This window comes from Schistosoma mansoni, chromosome 1, assembly GCF_000237925.1.
Source record: "Schistosoma mansoni strain Puerto Rico chromosome 1, complete genome".
NCBI classification, from domain to species: Eukaryota; Metazoa; Platyhelminthes; class Trematoda; order Strigeidida; family Schistosomatidae; genus Schistosoma; species Schistosoma mansoni.
The window spans coordinates 20959681-20977855 of NC_031495.1; the positions used below are offsets into that span (position 1 = coordinate 20959681).

Consider the following 18175-nt stretch of genomic DNA (forward strand, 5'->3'; position numbering starts at 1 on the left):
CAGACCTTATTTTCAGAATCTTATTTCGGGAATGGTTTGAAGAGATTTTAGGAAATGAAGTGCCTCAGTAGTTTTTATATCCAAGGAGTTGTACGTAGTTTTTAAAAGTTTGTGGTCTCCAAATTACCTGAAGGATACTAAAAACGAATATGATTTTTTTATTAGTAGAGTGAGTGTAATGTCTTAATGTGTTTCATGAAGTAGTTTTGCTATTCAGGAATGAACTACACCATATGTGAATAGTACGTATTTTCGATCAATGATACTCTTAATAGATCAGAAGGAGTTTATGGAGCTACCAAACATTGATTTTAGTTTTATTCAATTCTAGTTAACTGGGGTGCATTGATTGTTGATGTTAGAAACTTTTTAAAATTAATATTCCTTGTATATGTATTGTAATTGTTAATCGATTTCCTGATTTAAGTGAATTAAGTAAAGGCCTACACGAACTGTTCGATAAATTATTTTGATACATTTGAGAAACTGTATGTTTTCATTGTCTGGTCTTTCTGATAGCCTTAATATAGGATTACAGACTTTCAGATTATTTGGCTGAGAATCAATAGTAGCAGTACGCATGTATCTACCACTTAATTTGCAGAAACTATTTTCTATTATATTCCATGCGTTTTATTTTCCTCCTTCCTGTCTTTTTCATAGCTTCTTATTACCATCATAACTATTCCCATATTATTTCTTTTGTAGAAAAGGACATTCTCTTTGCTGCATTATCTTGAATTCCTTTCCAATAACACAATGGGTTTCTTTTACTATCTTTTTATTGTTTGTGGTGACGTACTGTTATATCAGATTCTACACTGATCTTGTTTGTATATATCCTTTTGGTTGTACATGAATAGTTAAATATTAGGTACCACCTTGTCATATAGAAACATCGCTTAAGATTGTTTCATTTTAATGTGTTCAAAAAACAGAACAATTTCTGACAGATTATTACTCTAGAAAACGGTTTCATTTGTTTAGAAAAAAAAACAAATAGATTTCGTTTGACACCTTTGAAATGCTCATGACACTAGAATATGAAGTTAAATGACATACTATATGTACATATTTGTCAGTAGCCCCTTTTACGTTTACTTAAGAATTTCATAATCTGACAGTTGCTATATCTTTTTTAAAATTTACTTTATTTTGTGCTTTTCATTAGCTGGTTTAAACTAGAAAAAAATTGCCAGGTCTTTTGTTGAACGCAGTATTTTGTGATCAAGTGAAGATATGAACGGTGACTCTTAAACTTGTTACATATAATATAAACTAGATTTTCATAATCACACCGAGTGAAATTTACCAAAATCTGAATTGATTTGAGTTGCTGCATCTTAATAGTGCAACAATATAAAGAAAGAAGTAACTAAATAAATTAAAAAGGATTTTAACTGAAATAAGAAACAAATAAATAAAGTGTACAATATGACATGTTAGATTTGTAGCTAGATAAAATAAACATAGATATATTCAGACCATTATAACTGAATCTGAGCTCTGATCCTTGTTGATCATTGATATTATTATAAGGACCCCATTTCGTTAGATTAAAATTTCTATCCAAAAACACAGACTCATAATAATTGTCAAGTTTTTATCTGGTTATCGTTTACATTCTCTCCAGTCAGTCTTGGAATATTTTGTCAAGTAGTAACTCATCAAATGTTACAGGTTTCATACACTTCAGTTCCTGAAGGTTTACAGTTTTGTCAAATTATGTTTACATAGTAAAATACTACTGTGTCGTCATCTGATGATAAATATAATTTTAGTGTGCTGTAAAGAGAGAATGAAATATAAAATTTCTAAATAGTTGAACAGTATTATCAGTATTATCACTAGAAATAACCAGGTATTATGTAAAATTGAAAGTATCCAACCAAATGGTGTACAGTTATTATTCTAACTTACTTACATTATCACTTACAAAACCGTTAATGCCAAACATCTTGACGAGATTCATCTTCCAGTACTGTCAGTCATAATCAGCTTAGAGCCCGACAAAGATATATATTTGCACAAGTTGTCATGCCGTATAAGCACGATGAAATGAATATAACAAGATGAATAGCAAAGTAGGTCGAAATAATGTAGTATCAATGATAATAATATAGAATAAACATTGGTAATATGACTCAGAGGCAGAAAGGAAGGGTATATATGAAGGAGTGCCGAAACTGAGAATCGAGAGGAAGATAAGGAGTGAACACATCCGACCCGTTGAGACCGATTCCAAGTCATGGTCACCCATTCTCGAACCACTGATAATGTTTATCATGCTGACCTCGACCAGGTAGTCTGCATCTACCAGAATAGGCCAAATCAACCGTCAGTGAATTCAAGAACTAGTACCAAGTTTTGATTCGACCTCCCCTAACTTTTTTCCAACCAGTTTACACACCAGCAAGTTTAGCCGTCAAGAGAGACGGTAGTTAGGGATATGTAACGAACCTTAACCTCCTCAATCGACATTCCACATTTGTCCAATACCTTATACCTAACCTCAACGTTAGTCACCTGGTCGTTCTACGATACGTAAGCAATGTTGAAAAGACATCTGTGACCCAAAACCTGCTGAGCAAACCTCTGTACAGCATACTAGTTCCTTGGTTGATAGACGGTCATCTCATCCACTCTTCAAGTGATAATGAATTGTAATCAAATTTAACCTTTATTGCTGTGATACACCTACTGTAACTTATTAGTTAAGTAGGTAGAGATCCAAGGACATAAGTTGCACTGGATTATAGACGTTTATAGATAATCAATCCTAATAAATTACTATGATACACTAAACTTACTAGCGAAATTTAAGTAAATTTAGAGGTGATTGAAATTGCAGGCTATCATCATTTGTATGTAGCCGAAAAGTATCTATTAGAAAATGATGACTTATTCTTTGAACTGACTATAATTACTATGAAATGTGAGTTGTTCAAATGAGAGTGATTTCTGATGAAAACTTCCTTCTATAATTATAGTGATTACTTATTTTCCAAGATCTAATCTATACATTAATTTACCATTTGCCTATGATAGCCATCATGTTATCTTCAGCGCTAGTTAGATTTTACCAACTAAGTTTATGGTATTCCTATCGGGTTAAATTGCTCGATATTTCGATACTATGCATTTATTACTAGAGAAGAAACGGATTATGGGCAAAGAAAAGAAAGTAACTGACCTGGGATTTCTTTCATTTGGGCCTTATTGGTAAGACGTATCCGGAGTATGAAAGAGACTGGAGTGGTGCATTGTTAAATACTTGAAACCGCACCAGGTAATCATACAAGTAACGAGGTTATTACAACAACAATTATTAACCAATTAATGGACTTAATCAAGTCTTGATGAGATTTAACCTCAAATCGCGCTATAATATATATAACTCAGTCTCAGCGTTATTTGCATATTACTTTCAATCATCCCAAATGTTAGTGTATTTTTGATGCGAGATCTTTTTTAATGAAGTAAAAGGTTTTTACCATCATGTTAATTTATATCTATTTGTTCATTAGCTAGTAATATCCAATTATACTTTGATTTTAATCAACTGTTATTTATTTGTTGTATTTTTTTGTTGAAATTGTTATTTACGTTCATTGAGAATAACTAACTTGTCAGATAATTAGTCTTTACTGTTATTTGTTATTATTGTTATAAAATTGAGGCTTTTATTAACATGTCATTACAATTATATTATTAATTAAAAAGAATTCAATTGAAAGGGATTACTGTAGGCAAAATTTTGTTTTTCCCTATTATATTACATAGAAGCCACACCTTTAGATCACAAATATACACTAAATACGTACAAATAGTTGTTATCGAGCGTTAACTCGTTTCTATTATTACTATATATATATGGTACGGCCGAGAGTGGGGAGGGTCCACCCTCTCTCTCGCAATGCTCTCACAAGGCAGTGGAACATCGTGAGGAGGTGCAGTCCCATGGTAGCCGGTTACCGACGATTGGTTCATACGCCATTTGTTCCCTCACGATACTGGAGTCCATGTGCGCCGTTGGCTTAGAATCAGGGTTTTCTGACTCCCCTAGGTGAACTTTCCGTGTCCATCAACCCTGTTAAAGCACCGGATATTCGCTTTTCGTCCTCTCAATTCGGTAAACAACACCTTCGCCACGAGAAGGGAGTGAGTAGGACTTCCCTGTCAGAGGCTGTATACGCGTGGCCACGTGAGAGCATTTCGAGAGGGAGAGCGGACTCTCCCCACTCTAGGTCGTACCAGGGCATTTGGGGGCCTTATATAATGATACTGAAAGGAAGTTAAAATATATTACGTAGACTAATTGAAATTTGAAGCAAAATACAAGTCAGTGATCAGTGGATTGTCATCTGTTGACCCTACAATAGCTTATTCCTTATTCTTAAAAATAACCAAGGTTTAAGGTTATGCAGTAGGATGATAGAATAAACAAATATTCTGACATAGTTGTAATAATAGATCTCAAAAAAGCTAGAACTTATTTTAAATCATTAATTGATAATACGGCCTCTTATAGATTTTAATTAAAATGAAAGAGATATTCTGTGAATTATTTTGTACAAAAGATTACTCAACTAGGTAAGGTAGCCAGTGAGTCAATCAGATTTACTTGTTTATAGTAAAATTACAATTTGTAGTTGTAACCATACAAAATGAGGATTTCAGTATTTTATGAACAATTTAAGACTGATATATTTATTTTGTAAACTATAATGCATAATATAAACATGATAAGTTTTTGTTAAACAAGTTGCTAAATTAGTCTCCTGTGTGGATAATGTTCAACTATGCATATTCATGTTTCTCTTGTTATAAGCTTTATTTTGACCCATAGACTATTACTATACGATTTTACGGTTCTTGATTTATGCCCAGTCTATCAATTAGTGTCTCGCACATTCACAGCCACTTTTGGCTGAATCTTGTACAAATGACTTTTTTTATTTTATGGTAAGATGTGGTCCGTTTGATTTGTATATAAACCCGGTATGTCTGAAATACCTGATTCATATCGCGGAGGTTGAGATTGGTGTTCTGGTCTTAACATGCAGCAAGACGGACCGATAAAGAATCAAGACTGCTTGTACGGGTTTTTCGCTTCTCTAGTCCGGTCAATAATTTACTGTTCTCTAATTGACAGTATCATTACGCATATTGATAAGGGGGCAAGATCACAAGTTATAATATTATTCATGTTTATTACTCACTGGGCAATATTGTATTTTAAATCTTTATTCTAAACAAAAATAATAGTTTGTTGTGAAGATATCCCGATCATAGATTATTTGTTTATATTATACGGGGAACACATTAAACATCTTAGCAAAATATTTGGAAGTTAGGCGTTGCATGTTTTAGGATCGCCGTCTCCAGTGTTGTGATTTGCACTTTGAACTTGTACAGTTGAAATGGTATTCTTAATATTGGTATGGATCTTATGAAATTTTTAAATATTGAATGAAAAGTAATATTAAGGTATTCAACAATTCACAGAGGATAAAAAAGATCGGTTTTTGCAAGAGAAACAGAAGCTACTTGAGGATTTTTACTCACGTAACACTGGAATGTGAATAATGAGGTAGATCGCTAAAAGGAGCATTTAGTCTTACTTAACAGATACAAGAAAAGTGATAGAATTTCAGGATTTATAGTTTTTCAATTCCTACAGGAGAAATTAGTGGTTTCAATACCAACAATTGTACTAATTCAGTATGGGATTGTGGAGATTGTTGAATATCACTGAAACCATGGACCGATCAAATTTAAATCACTATTGAAAACCTGGAAGCACTGGATAGCCGTTTCATCCCAGTATGAGGTTCTTCAGTAGTGGTCATCCATAATCTTGCAATGAAATTGCAACACTATTTAAGGTATTGCCTAAACAATACTATAATCTAATAAATTTTGTTCAGTTTTTATTAAGATATAATGTCTCCAACTTTTAATTTGCTCTGTTCAAAAAACTTAATATTAGAAGATTGTATTCCATATTATAAATGGTTTGTAACTATTTATGAGTAACAGAATATCTTCATCTGATCTATAAAAGTCGTTTAATATGTATTTGATTCATACTCAATACTTTTTGTAAGTGTATAAGGAAGTTGAATACCAATTCCATAGGTGTCTAAAGAGACAAACGGTTAATTTTCCTGGTAGCAATTGACATTTTGAGTCCATACTGAGCTGCTGATTAGGCTTATTTATGCCCTTTGCCTACTGACTTATTGGCGAACTCGGAATAAATGAGGCTAAAAAGTTGACAGTATTGTGCAGTTAGAAGAAAACAATATAAATCTCGACGTTTTATAGAACTTCTGTTTAATTTATTGATATTATATGCTTGTACCAAACTGATAAACAGATATTGAAATAAGAAGTCAGTTCTTAACACTTTGAGGACAGGTCCTTTTAGCATCTTCGTAAGATAAGATCTTTTCGATCAGTTATGGTGGATTCCAAAGTGTCCGTATAAATTCTTATTTTTGTTTTGTCGAACTGCTTCTGCTGTCACTTTATATTTACTTATTGTATTTTCGATATTCCACTGACGGATCTGTTGACCAAGGAATGAAATATAAGTATAAAATTTTGTTATATGACTTTCTTTTTTGTAACTTCGAAAATGTTGTTGGTCAGCATTTTCAATGTTTGTTATCTGCATAACATAACTAAATATTTGGTTTGGTTATTCGTATAACATACCAATTCTAGCACCGAGGACAAACGATGCATTACCACTAAATATGAAAATACCTTATAACACATTCTGTATAGTCCATAGTCTTATGTATAGGTTTGTTGGGTTAAACTGATATGTTAGTGGAATAAATCGAATTGTTAATTCAGCGTTTATATAATTGTAATGTCTCTAAAACTACTGCTTTTGGTATTTTAGTTAGAAGTGTAAATTATCTATCTTAAAATTGGATGAAGAATAGCCAGAGTTTTCGGGGATACAAAATTACATAACGTAGATAATAAGTCATATTATACTGAATAAAATTAAACAGGCATTTTACATATTCAAGACACTATCATATTCGTGGGTTGTACTATAGAGTGATTTAAGTTTGACAACCAGTGAAAACCAGGAAGTATTCGATAGCTTTTTAATTCTAGAATGAGACACAGTAGTGAGTATTTTCAAACCCACCAGGGCTCAAACGTAAGATATATAGATGGATAGTGGCTAGCAGTGGAATCCGGGACGCAAGTTTCATCCTATTTGGGACTCGTCAGCTGGGTACATCCGCATCTCAGAGTTGATGTTCACTCTGGGACTGGAATCCAGATAGCCAAGTGGATAACGCGATGGTATTTGAGGCGAGCGGTACTGGGTTTGAGTCCCAGAGTAAACATCAACTCTGGGGTGCAGGTACATCCAGATGATGAGTCCCAAATAGGGCGAAACTCGATTCCTGGATTCCACTGCTAGCCACTATCCATCTTGGCTTATAAAGCTTGTGACTTAAGGCAATACCGATGCAATCCACACAGTATGCACACATGCCAACAAGAGACTGATCAATTGCAATCCTGAACAACAATGGGAAGATATAAGTCAACAACACCAAGTGAAGATAAGATATACGGGCTTCGCACAGAGAGCTTAATCTTTGAGCAACTGAGGTCAGATTCAATTTTTCACTTGTGACTGACTTTAGAGGGAAATTTCCAGAGTTTTAGTGAGAAACCGTAATCATTTAAGTTCAGCAATGTCGGGACTGAGAAAGGTATAGCCAGTGGAAATGGGTATGCGTCATGCAATACTGTTGATTGAATGGAGTTAGAATGTAAACCACTGGGTCCAAGCTCAATGGTCTATATGCTAAGTACGTATATCTCCACGTACATGATCTGTGTCGAATGATTGGGGGCCTACTCTAGTTAGGCGGGAATAATATGACTAACCAGCTAACGTTGAAGTCACACCTCACGGTTAACATATAACGTGGATTGACCTTTTGTCATACCCAGGTTTTACGGCTACTTTGATGACAGTACCACACAAACGAAGTTATTACAGAAATATATTAGAAAGAGTAGGTTCAAAGAACAGAGTGCGACCACCACTGCATAGCCCAGTCAATGGCATGCAATTAACTAATCCATGTTGGTTGTCCTTGATCTTGACGTGGATCGGTGAACTTTTCGATATCCAGTGACCCTACTGCCGGATGACTAGGGCCCAGTGACATTTCACTGGCCTACACATCTTTAACATTGGTCCTATGTACGATAGAGTATTCTGCAAACTGGATACATACAACTCACTATTTAAATTTTACTACAATTAATTAACTTTTTGTTTAAGATTTCTCGTCTAGCAAACTCCTCATTTATTATTGGTAAACTAAAAATAAAATATTATTGAAAAAGGTGGCATTTTAAATAAGATAATATATTTTCTTAGGTCTTAGCAATGCTTGATAACTACATAGTAAAAATAATGGTGTTAACAGTAGTAAAGCCTGTTCAAACAGTCATGACAGGCGGACGTTAACAGAGTGAGCGAACGAACGATCATAAGCTTAAACTACAAGAATAGCACGAGTAATAATAATAATATTATTATTGCATTAAAGTATTTGAGGCGTGGGAATTTTTTTATAATTTCTGCATACAGTTGAATTGATTTTTATTTTTAAATGAATTTAAATCTGAACAAATACAGCCGTGTATTTTTATTGATCTGAAAATGTTGATCAATTGAGTGATGAATCACAATTTACAAAAAAAAACTCATGGTTAATTTACAGTCATATGGAAGACTTGTTACTGGGTTCACCCGTTTGCATCAAAGATAGAATGAGTGTGTGTGTTAGGAGAGAGAGAGAGATAGAGAGTGTAAGCATACAGTTGTCTTTTTTGTGTGTTCTGATACATTTAATATATGCTTTAGTTAAACCATCGAAATAAACTAGGGCTACTTCATAAATTCACTGAAGTTTGAAATGTACATTACTGGGTTCCAATTTAATGAGATCTGATGGTTCTGAGTTAAATTTCTGGTGTGATTGTGAATCCTCACTACTGTGACAAAATAGCTGTCTAGTGCCCTTCAATTTTCAACGGCTGTTCAAATGATCTAAGTCCATTAGGAAAATTATTTCAAAAGCTATATCCATAGTTTATTTATAGATCTTATTGTTTTAGAGGTCATTACAATGATAACTTGTACAAATATCTCATAACATTCACTTTTTCTTATAACCAGTTCAATCACTACAGATACTCTTCAGGGTGCTTTATCCATATATCTGGATTGCATGTGAAACATTTAAATAATAGTAAATTTAGTCTGCACTCCCAAGGGGCTAGTATGTCTTTGCAAAATTTCGTAGAATACTTTATCTCTTATCTAAAAAAGCAGATAAATTAAGTAAAATATTTGTATCATATAACCCTAGTGTGTATTATAACACTAAATCCCAGTTACTATTTGTGTGTGGTAAGACAATTTTTTGTGCAATTTACCAATTTATCATGTCATTAACTGTTGGTTTCAGAGAATGGACTTTCTGGGCATGTCGTGCAAGATTCGTAGTTGTAAATACTATCCAAGCTTATTATTATTATTATTATTATCATTCATAAAGGTTTATGTTTTCCCATTGACGATACCTAGAGTTGAATTTATCAGTCTTTGTTAAAATATGGACCCTTTGATTAAGTGCTTTGATATTACCTCTAGTTGAAAGTTTTGCATTTTTGGATTACGAACAGTAATGCAACTGAAGATTCTCATCTATGTCTATACGGAACTTATCAGTTTGATGTACCTTTAATTTAGTGTTAGGGTCTGAAACGATAACACTCGGTTCGAAATTCGCTGTGAAAAAGAAAACCAAGTATATCCAGCTAATAGGTCCCTGATACTTGTCCCAGCCAACTGAGTTCGTTATTAGTTCCGATGCACTGAGTGTCTGCCCGATTATATTTTCAGGCTCACCAAAACTGAAGATCATTAGGAATTCTGAGATTGGCAGTATGTTTATGATGGTACAGAAGAATAACTGCTTTAATGTACCACTTTTGGAATTCTGTACATTTTAGAAGTTCGAAATAAAAATGGAAAATCCGTCATGTTTTTCTCTGTCTTTGTTTGTTGTTTAAATTAGTGATGAAAAATTTCTTTTGATTAATCATACCATTTAAACTATTAATTTGACCAAAATAACTTAGACGTCTTACTAATCATTGATTAAAGTAGATGATAAAGGTATTATTGACAACAGTTTCAGTACTTTTACTGGAATAAATGAAAACTGGGGAAAATATTACAAAGTGATCAGAAAGAGTATTCAATCAAAAAAACAACAAACTATTCTACTGGAATTCTATATTAATATAAGCAAAATAAATTTATAGTTGAAATCACGAGTCAATTGAAGCTAGACCAACATGGAAAACCTGGAAGCACTGGATGGCCGTTTCGTTCTACCGTGGGACTCCTTAGCAATGCGCATCCACGATCCCGCCTCGCGAGATTCGAACCCAGGACCTATCAGTCCCACTGAAAACAATGGTGAACGGTTGCTCAATTTCATGGATTAGTTGAAGCCAGACATTAACACCGTTGAATGCCGGCTCAGTGGTCTAGAGGTTAAGCGCTCACACGCGAGACTGATAGGTCCTGGGTTCAAATCTCACCGAGTGGGATCGTGGATGTGCACTGTTGAGGAGTCCCACAATAGGACGAAACGGCCATCCAGCTCTTCTAGGTTTTCCATGTTGGTCTAGCTTCAATCGACTCATGATTTCAACTATATAAAATTATTAAAATCTCCACAAAATCCCCTGAAAATAAATCTAATTTATCAAATATCATCATATAAGAAATCCTATTAAAAATGACCATTAAAATTACTAATTTCAAACTTCAACAAAATAAACCAAATCTATGTTACCATCTTTCAAAACTGAATTCTTTGTTTACTACTTATAATAAATTTATTCAAAGTATAAACAAGACATGATTTAGTTAGGTCTAAGTCATAACAGTGAGTAATGTTCACTTGAAAAATATAGTGATAAAAAAAGAGGTTATCATCTACCTTGTTTATATTGATATAACCTCTTTGTATATATATATATATATATATAATAAAAATTTTTTGTTGTTTTGTGATTATTTAATAGTTCATTCAAGAAAATCTTTTCAAATATTGAGTTGTACTCATTCACTAGAAAAATAAAAAAATTTTTTTCAATGAAGTTAAATGAATGATATGATGTGTTTGTATTCTTCACTATGAAAGGTAAATATTACTAAAACCTTCCTCATGTATGAGGAAGAAATGATTAGAGTATATGAGGTATTAAGATATATTTTCGGTAGGTAGTTCGTAAGTTTTTTTATACTCTAAGGGGTATTCTCATCATTTGAAGAATAATTGAAACCAGGTAGAATTGGATCGACATTTCTTGAAAATTTGAGACACGTTTTTACTGCTCAGCCAATATGTCATATGGAATTAAATTCAAGACATTGTGTTTACACACTGACCATAAATAAATTCAGACACTAAATGGAAACGGAACAGTTCAAAATATCAAAACTCAGTTAATTTTTGAAACAACGTGATCTTTATCCAATATCATGGGAGATAGATGTCGTCTTACTATCGATTTTTTTTGAATCTACTGGTCCCAATAAGAAGCCTCTATCTATTTGATTCTAGCTTAGTGCCTTAATGGTATCTAGTTAGTTGCATAAGATAAAATGTTATAGTTTCAGTGTTTTGTGGAGTCGCGTGTTCTAACTGTCAAAGAGTCCCGAACTAGGAAGAAGCAGTCGTCAAGTGATCTTCGGTTATCAATGATTATCCGGCCGACATGATTTCATGATGAAAATCATATACAGAATACACTTTACTAGTAGTAGAATAGACTATAACAAATAATTTTACTCTCGTTACTTTACGACATCTCATTTGCGTATAATACTTTTAGATACCCATATTTCTTGTTTATTGCAAAAAATGTATCTTGAGTTCGATGCATACTTTTCAGATTTACAAGTTAAGACTGACGTTATTTCGATAAGTACTGTATTTAAAATTCCTTATTGTATAAATAACAAAGAAACTGTAAAAAATATCTTATAAGTTTGTTAATATGGTCACGTCCTAATTTGTCGAACTGTTCATCGGTACAAGAATTGTATGTATTTTAGTAGAATGCCAAAAGCTATGAATCTTTAATTTAATGGTGTAGATAATTCTTTTTTAACCGTCAGATTAAGGCTGGGATCATGCTCCAATCATGAAGATATATCAAGCGGCCAATATACTCAAGTTGACTAGAGTCTACATTGGTTCTCTAGGTAAATTTATTTTCATTTTTGTAACATATAAAAAGATAATAGTAGATGAAAAGCAATTGATAGCTTTCTTCTATACAACGTTTCACACCTTACAAGTAGACAATATGTTGATTACTCAAACATGATAAAACTAAATACATTAACTTTTAAAATATCAACTTTACTCTCGAAGCAATTAATAACTATCATACGTTATAACAATAGTTTGTTTGTGAAAAACTGAATCAATTAATATCTAACCAGTTATAAGTTTGGCAACTAATCATCTATTTATTTGGATAAATTATGACTAAAAGAAATAACCAAGTGCCTGAATCTTGTCGTGAGTAAACTGTGAAGGTTTTGAATGTCAGTGTCCATGACTTTAGTACTTTTCTAACTAGAATCAAACAAATTTTCATTTTTTTTCATTGTTTTGACTCTTCTATTGATTAACACTAGTTGGTAACAAGATAGATTTTTAAGATTGGTCAATACATTCTAAATTACCTACCTTGATAATAATCATATTTACCTGTTTTTCGGCAAATAAAAATTGTAACTGAGGAACTCTTCAGTTTAAAAAGTTATAAATGTAACAAAATTGTGATCAAATAATTTGGAGGATTATAAAACAGCACAATGGATCAAAATCTTACATTTATCAACAGGACATGGATAACTAGGGTTAGCTCTATAAAAGCAGAATGTTGAATAATCGATACCTCTATATCACAGGTTCGACTTATTTCTACTGTTGTAAAAAAGTAATTCCTCTAGAAGTATGAATTTGTATTAGTTTGGATATTTTAAAAATTTTGATTGTGAATGGATACTGGTGACCATCTCCATATGTAATCATATTTTTAGGATTGTATATGAAACATTAGACTATTTTGTAAAGATTTCTAACATGAAACGAATAACTCTTTTTAGATATTTGATAAATTTAATCAAAGTTCTATGATTGAATCAATTCTTGTTTAAACAAGTGAATAAAATTATTGGCACTCGGCCCCCAAATGCCCTGGTACGACCTAGAGTGGGGAGAGTCCGCTCTCCCTCTTGAAATGCTCTCACATGGCCACGCGTATACAGCCTCTGTCAGGGAAGTCCTACTCACTGCCTTCTCGCGGCTGAAGGTGTTGATTACGAAATTGAGAGGACGAAAAGCGAATGTCCGGCGCTTTAACAGGGTTGGTGGACACGAAAGTTCACCTAGGGGAGTTGGTAAACCCTCATTCCAAACCAATGGTGCATACGGGCTCCAGTATCGTGAGGGAACAAATGGTGTATGAATCAATCTTTGGTCAGCGGCTACCATAGGACTGCATCTCCTTACGATGCTCCACTGCCTTGTGGATCAGACCTTTAGGTAAAAGGCTTGAGGTGTGCCCCCCTAAGAAAACCATCTGTTTCAGTTTGGGCACCTGGGCAGTATCACAGCCCTCACATAAATCAAATGAGATTTGTGCGGCACATGAATATCTGGTACCCTTTCGTACCAATATTTATGTGTTTCAATAAATAAATAATAAATTGGCACTCATTCAAAAATATGAATTAAAGTCGAGTACAAGTAATAAAATTTTAACAAATCAATCCTTAGCTCTTATTTAACACGAAATTCATTAATATTATAGATGTATTTACTCTATGACAAGTTGATTTTACAAAATGATATAAAATCTATGTATAAACTATAAATGATACAATAAATGTTCATACTCTACATAATTACATCCCCCTTTTATTTTATTTTTCTCCCTCTTTTAAATTATCATCCAAAATAAAAGTAATGAGTCAATATGTTATTTATTCCTGTATTTTTTTTTAAAATATAAAAAAAACTAATGCACTTTTGTTTATCTAGTTAAAATAAAATAATTCATTTAATTATTTGCATTATAAAATATAATAAAGATAAGAAGTAATATTTTTTCTAAACTGAAAGGAAAATTTAATTTTTTTAAAAAAAAGAAAAGAAAGATTTTATTTTTATTAAATTATAATTGACTTTATTCATGATACAATTATGATGTATTATAATCCTATAAGTGCATGATATTTTCAACAGTGCATTATTAAGAGAGAAAAAAATAAATGAACAACGAACAAACATACAAACGAACAAACAAAGTGTGATATGTTGATCAAATTATTTCTCTTTTTTTTTCTTTCTTTTTTCTTTTTGTCCTAAGAAGTAATGAATAAACCACCAGCTGGTTAATTTGAAATTAGTTATACTATTTAGGACATTGAACTTATATGGTTTATTTATTATAAACAATGTACTGTGAATTACGGAAATATATAGTTTATTTGAATAGAATCTTATGCAAAGTTTTACAGGTTCAAATTGTTAATAATTTGTAGTTGTATAGACAGAAAAAAAAAGAAATTTGTGGCGAAAAAAATAGCGACATTAATAAGAAGCATAACTATAGAAAATAAAACAGAAAACAAATATAGACTGAGTAATATGATCCATAAAGGTATAAATACATTTATGACATAAATCTGATTCATTGGATAATTTTTAACAAAATAAAGGACAGTAAGATATAGAGGATTAAATGTATTTCGAGGTTTCTTGTAAGATGTATATAACTCAATATTACAAGTAATAGTATGATTGGGAATTAATAAAGTTTAAAATAGTAAGGTCGATCAAATTGAAATAGAAGTTTTTTTGATGCACCACTCAAAAGGAACATTATACATTGTAATTGAGACTGATGAATATTTGCATGTAAAAAATGTAACTAATTAAAGTAGGTGTGGTGGAATCATAAGATATTCGAAATCAAAATAAATGTTTACATAAGTGAATGATATGAAATGGATAGAATTAAATCAAATGGTGAAAACCTGCGAAGAGATAAAAGTGAGGGCATACGATAGATGAAATTACTTCAAGACAATCAAGTTTACCACATTTTCCCTTTGTAAACTTAACTTTAACTCGGAAATACTTCATGTTAATGGTCAATTCGAAGCAAATTAAGAGTGATATCCATTGTTTGTTAGTCGTTTCGAATATGTTATAGGTATCCACTTCGTACGGAATTTTCACTAGCCGTCTATGACTTATATTTATAAAGACGTTTCTTCTTTTCATGGATATATTTAGAAGAACATGTCCTGAGAACTTCTTTATCATCATAGTAGTCTAACTGAATTCGTTCAATATTTTATCTCCAATATTTTATTTTAAATTCTAAATTTGTTTGTTTCTCATTGCCTCATGAGTCTCTTAATACTTAGCTGGATATCTTCCTGGTTTTATATTTTACCTGTGTTTTGGTTATAAAATGTGCAGAAAATTGAACTTATGCATTTTTGTCAGATTGTTTTACATTATTCTTTCTGTCCCCAAATGTTGCAGTCACCACAAAAATTTAAGATACTGTAGAATTCCATTATCATGTATATGAATACAACTGTTGTAATTTTAAGTGATATTCAAACTTTGTATACTGTGTATATTATCATTCAGTTTATTAAATAGAAAGTTTTAAATATTCTGGATTAAACGTTTAAAATGTAGTATGAAATAATGTTTCATTATATCAGTTGACTGAAGTATTACTTCACTGAATAGATATATACTGTATTTCAGTCGTGTTTATCTACCTTTCTCAGTTGTTTTCTCAGACTTTATCTTTTTCGTGTGACATTAAGAGATTCGATAATTTCATTGTTTCATAGTGGACAGAATAATATAAATTGAACAGAGTAGTTTACACATTCTTTAGTGTATATTCAAATGAAACATCGAATGTTTGATTTTAGGTATTTTATACGTTAATAAAGCTTTAAGTGTTAGAATGTATTCAATATGCATAATATAGGATAATTCTTTGATTAGAGCTTTATCAAATGATTTTGATAGTTTTAATGATTTTCAAAGCTTTTCATGATACTTATACCAATATACCCTGAAGGTAGTTTTAATCACCAGTTAGGATAAACTGAAAAGCTATTTAAAGGATAAAGTGGCTGTAATTGTTAGTCATGGACAATGTTGGATTCGGAAAAAAATTGTGTATCGATCCGAATTCAAACCGCGATAAGGTCTAGAAATTAATAAAGGCGAAAATAGTCCATTTTGTAATACTAATGAAGACTTTAAACCTAGTTCGAACAACAAACAACGGCAATAATATTGAACTCAATGACTGGAAGATAAGTAGTATACTTATCTGTGTCACTACAGACGATTTTCATCCGCATCACTTGTAGTCACCAATTACAGACTATGAATACATCATAAACTAATACCAAGAAGTATGTATCTCTCTACACAACTCATGTCAGTATTCAATAGCCTCGTGAACTGATCCTGTTAGACTTCGAAAGACCTATTTTTTACCAAGTAATTACTTCATTCTAGTTTAGTAGGTGAAATTCGTGAGGTCACTCAGTTAGCAAATTATGAGAACACTTAAAGTTAAGATGGAAAAGTAAATTGCAAAACAACTGAAGTTAAACATAGCCGACGCTGGGTTTAGACTAATTGATTTTTCAGTACATCTTTCGTTAAAAAACTGTAAGAAATGGAATTAGATCGGAGCATAAGTCTTAGTTACAAACTACTCAATGATCACGGATTGCAAAGATAAGTTCATTGAATGAATCTCTGATAAACACTGGTACTTTAACTTGTCATGGTTCGCGTGTCCCAGAAAATTACCAGTTTTAATGAGTGGATAATACTGTAGACTTTATTTACAAACTATATATATATAGTATATCATACTGATTTTAGTAAAATTTATAAAAGAAAAACAATGAGTTCTGTAATTAATCCAAAAATTTTTTATATTTCAATTTATTTTTCTTTGCATATGAATCGTCTATCAGAATCTGATCTGAGATATACTGGTGAGTAGAATAAATATTCTTCTTAGTTGTATATTTATACTTTGTTAGTTTTATTTGATATTTTTTCAGTAAATCATTTTGTTTAAATGATGTGATTTTGAAAATACAAATATTTTTATTTTATTATTTAAAATTATCAGTTATTTGAGGGGATAATAGTCTTGAGATGAAGTGAACTAAAATATGACTTGTATTCTAGTTGTCTTGAGAGCCTAACCATTTTTCTTATGTTCCCCGTTGATGAGATTTCGATAAGAAGTACAAAGACCTATCGACTTTATTATACAATGAACAGCTTTTATGAAATAGATATCTTAAAATCCATCAGAAGTCAAGCATAACATGCACCTATTTGGTTTGTTGCTTTATATTTATCGGCCATGGGTGATAAAAGTAAATAGTGTATCATGTGGATTGTTGGAGTTAGACCTGAAATTTGATGCAAAGAGGGCAAAGAGTCTGATAAAATTTTAAATTCGCGGTAACTTGGGTAATAGGGATGTGCATTGTTCAATATACACGACTGCTGCTACCGAGACGTGAGATTATAACTGGTGTTTTAATGTATAAACTAAGTTTAGGGTGATCAAGCAAGAATAAAATACTTATCCATGACTTCAGTAACTATTAGTTTGGGCTATATAGAATAGTGTAAATATGTTATTTTCAACTCTCTGGACAATGAAATAGGTTGATCGAATTCAAACTGTTTTTCTGCCACAAATTTATTCAGAATTTTGTTTATTCTAAATCTAAAATGCCGTTATTTTCTACTTCTTATTCGTATTCATTATTTACTGTATCATTTTAGTTATTAATCGCAAGTATATTTATTATTACTTTATCTTACTCTTGTTCTCTCTTTCTATATATATACAAGCCAGATCCTAAATATTTTTGTTTGTCAAATAATTTTATATAAACTAAGGCGTTAAGTAATTTCTTGTCCCACTCTAGTTC

At 31.9% G+C, this 18175-nt stretch overlaps 1 protein-coding gene across 1 annotated transcript in view; it reads left to right on the forward strand.

Annotated features, from left to right (window-relative positions):
* Smp_196950 (putative one cut domain family member) overlaps positions 1-18175 on the forward strand; it is a gene marked incomplete at both ends in the record, with an annotated part of 41943 nt that overhangs the window by 14218 nt on the left and 9550 nt on the right. The gene's annotated exons all lie outside the window — the stretch shown is intronic.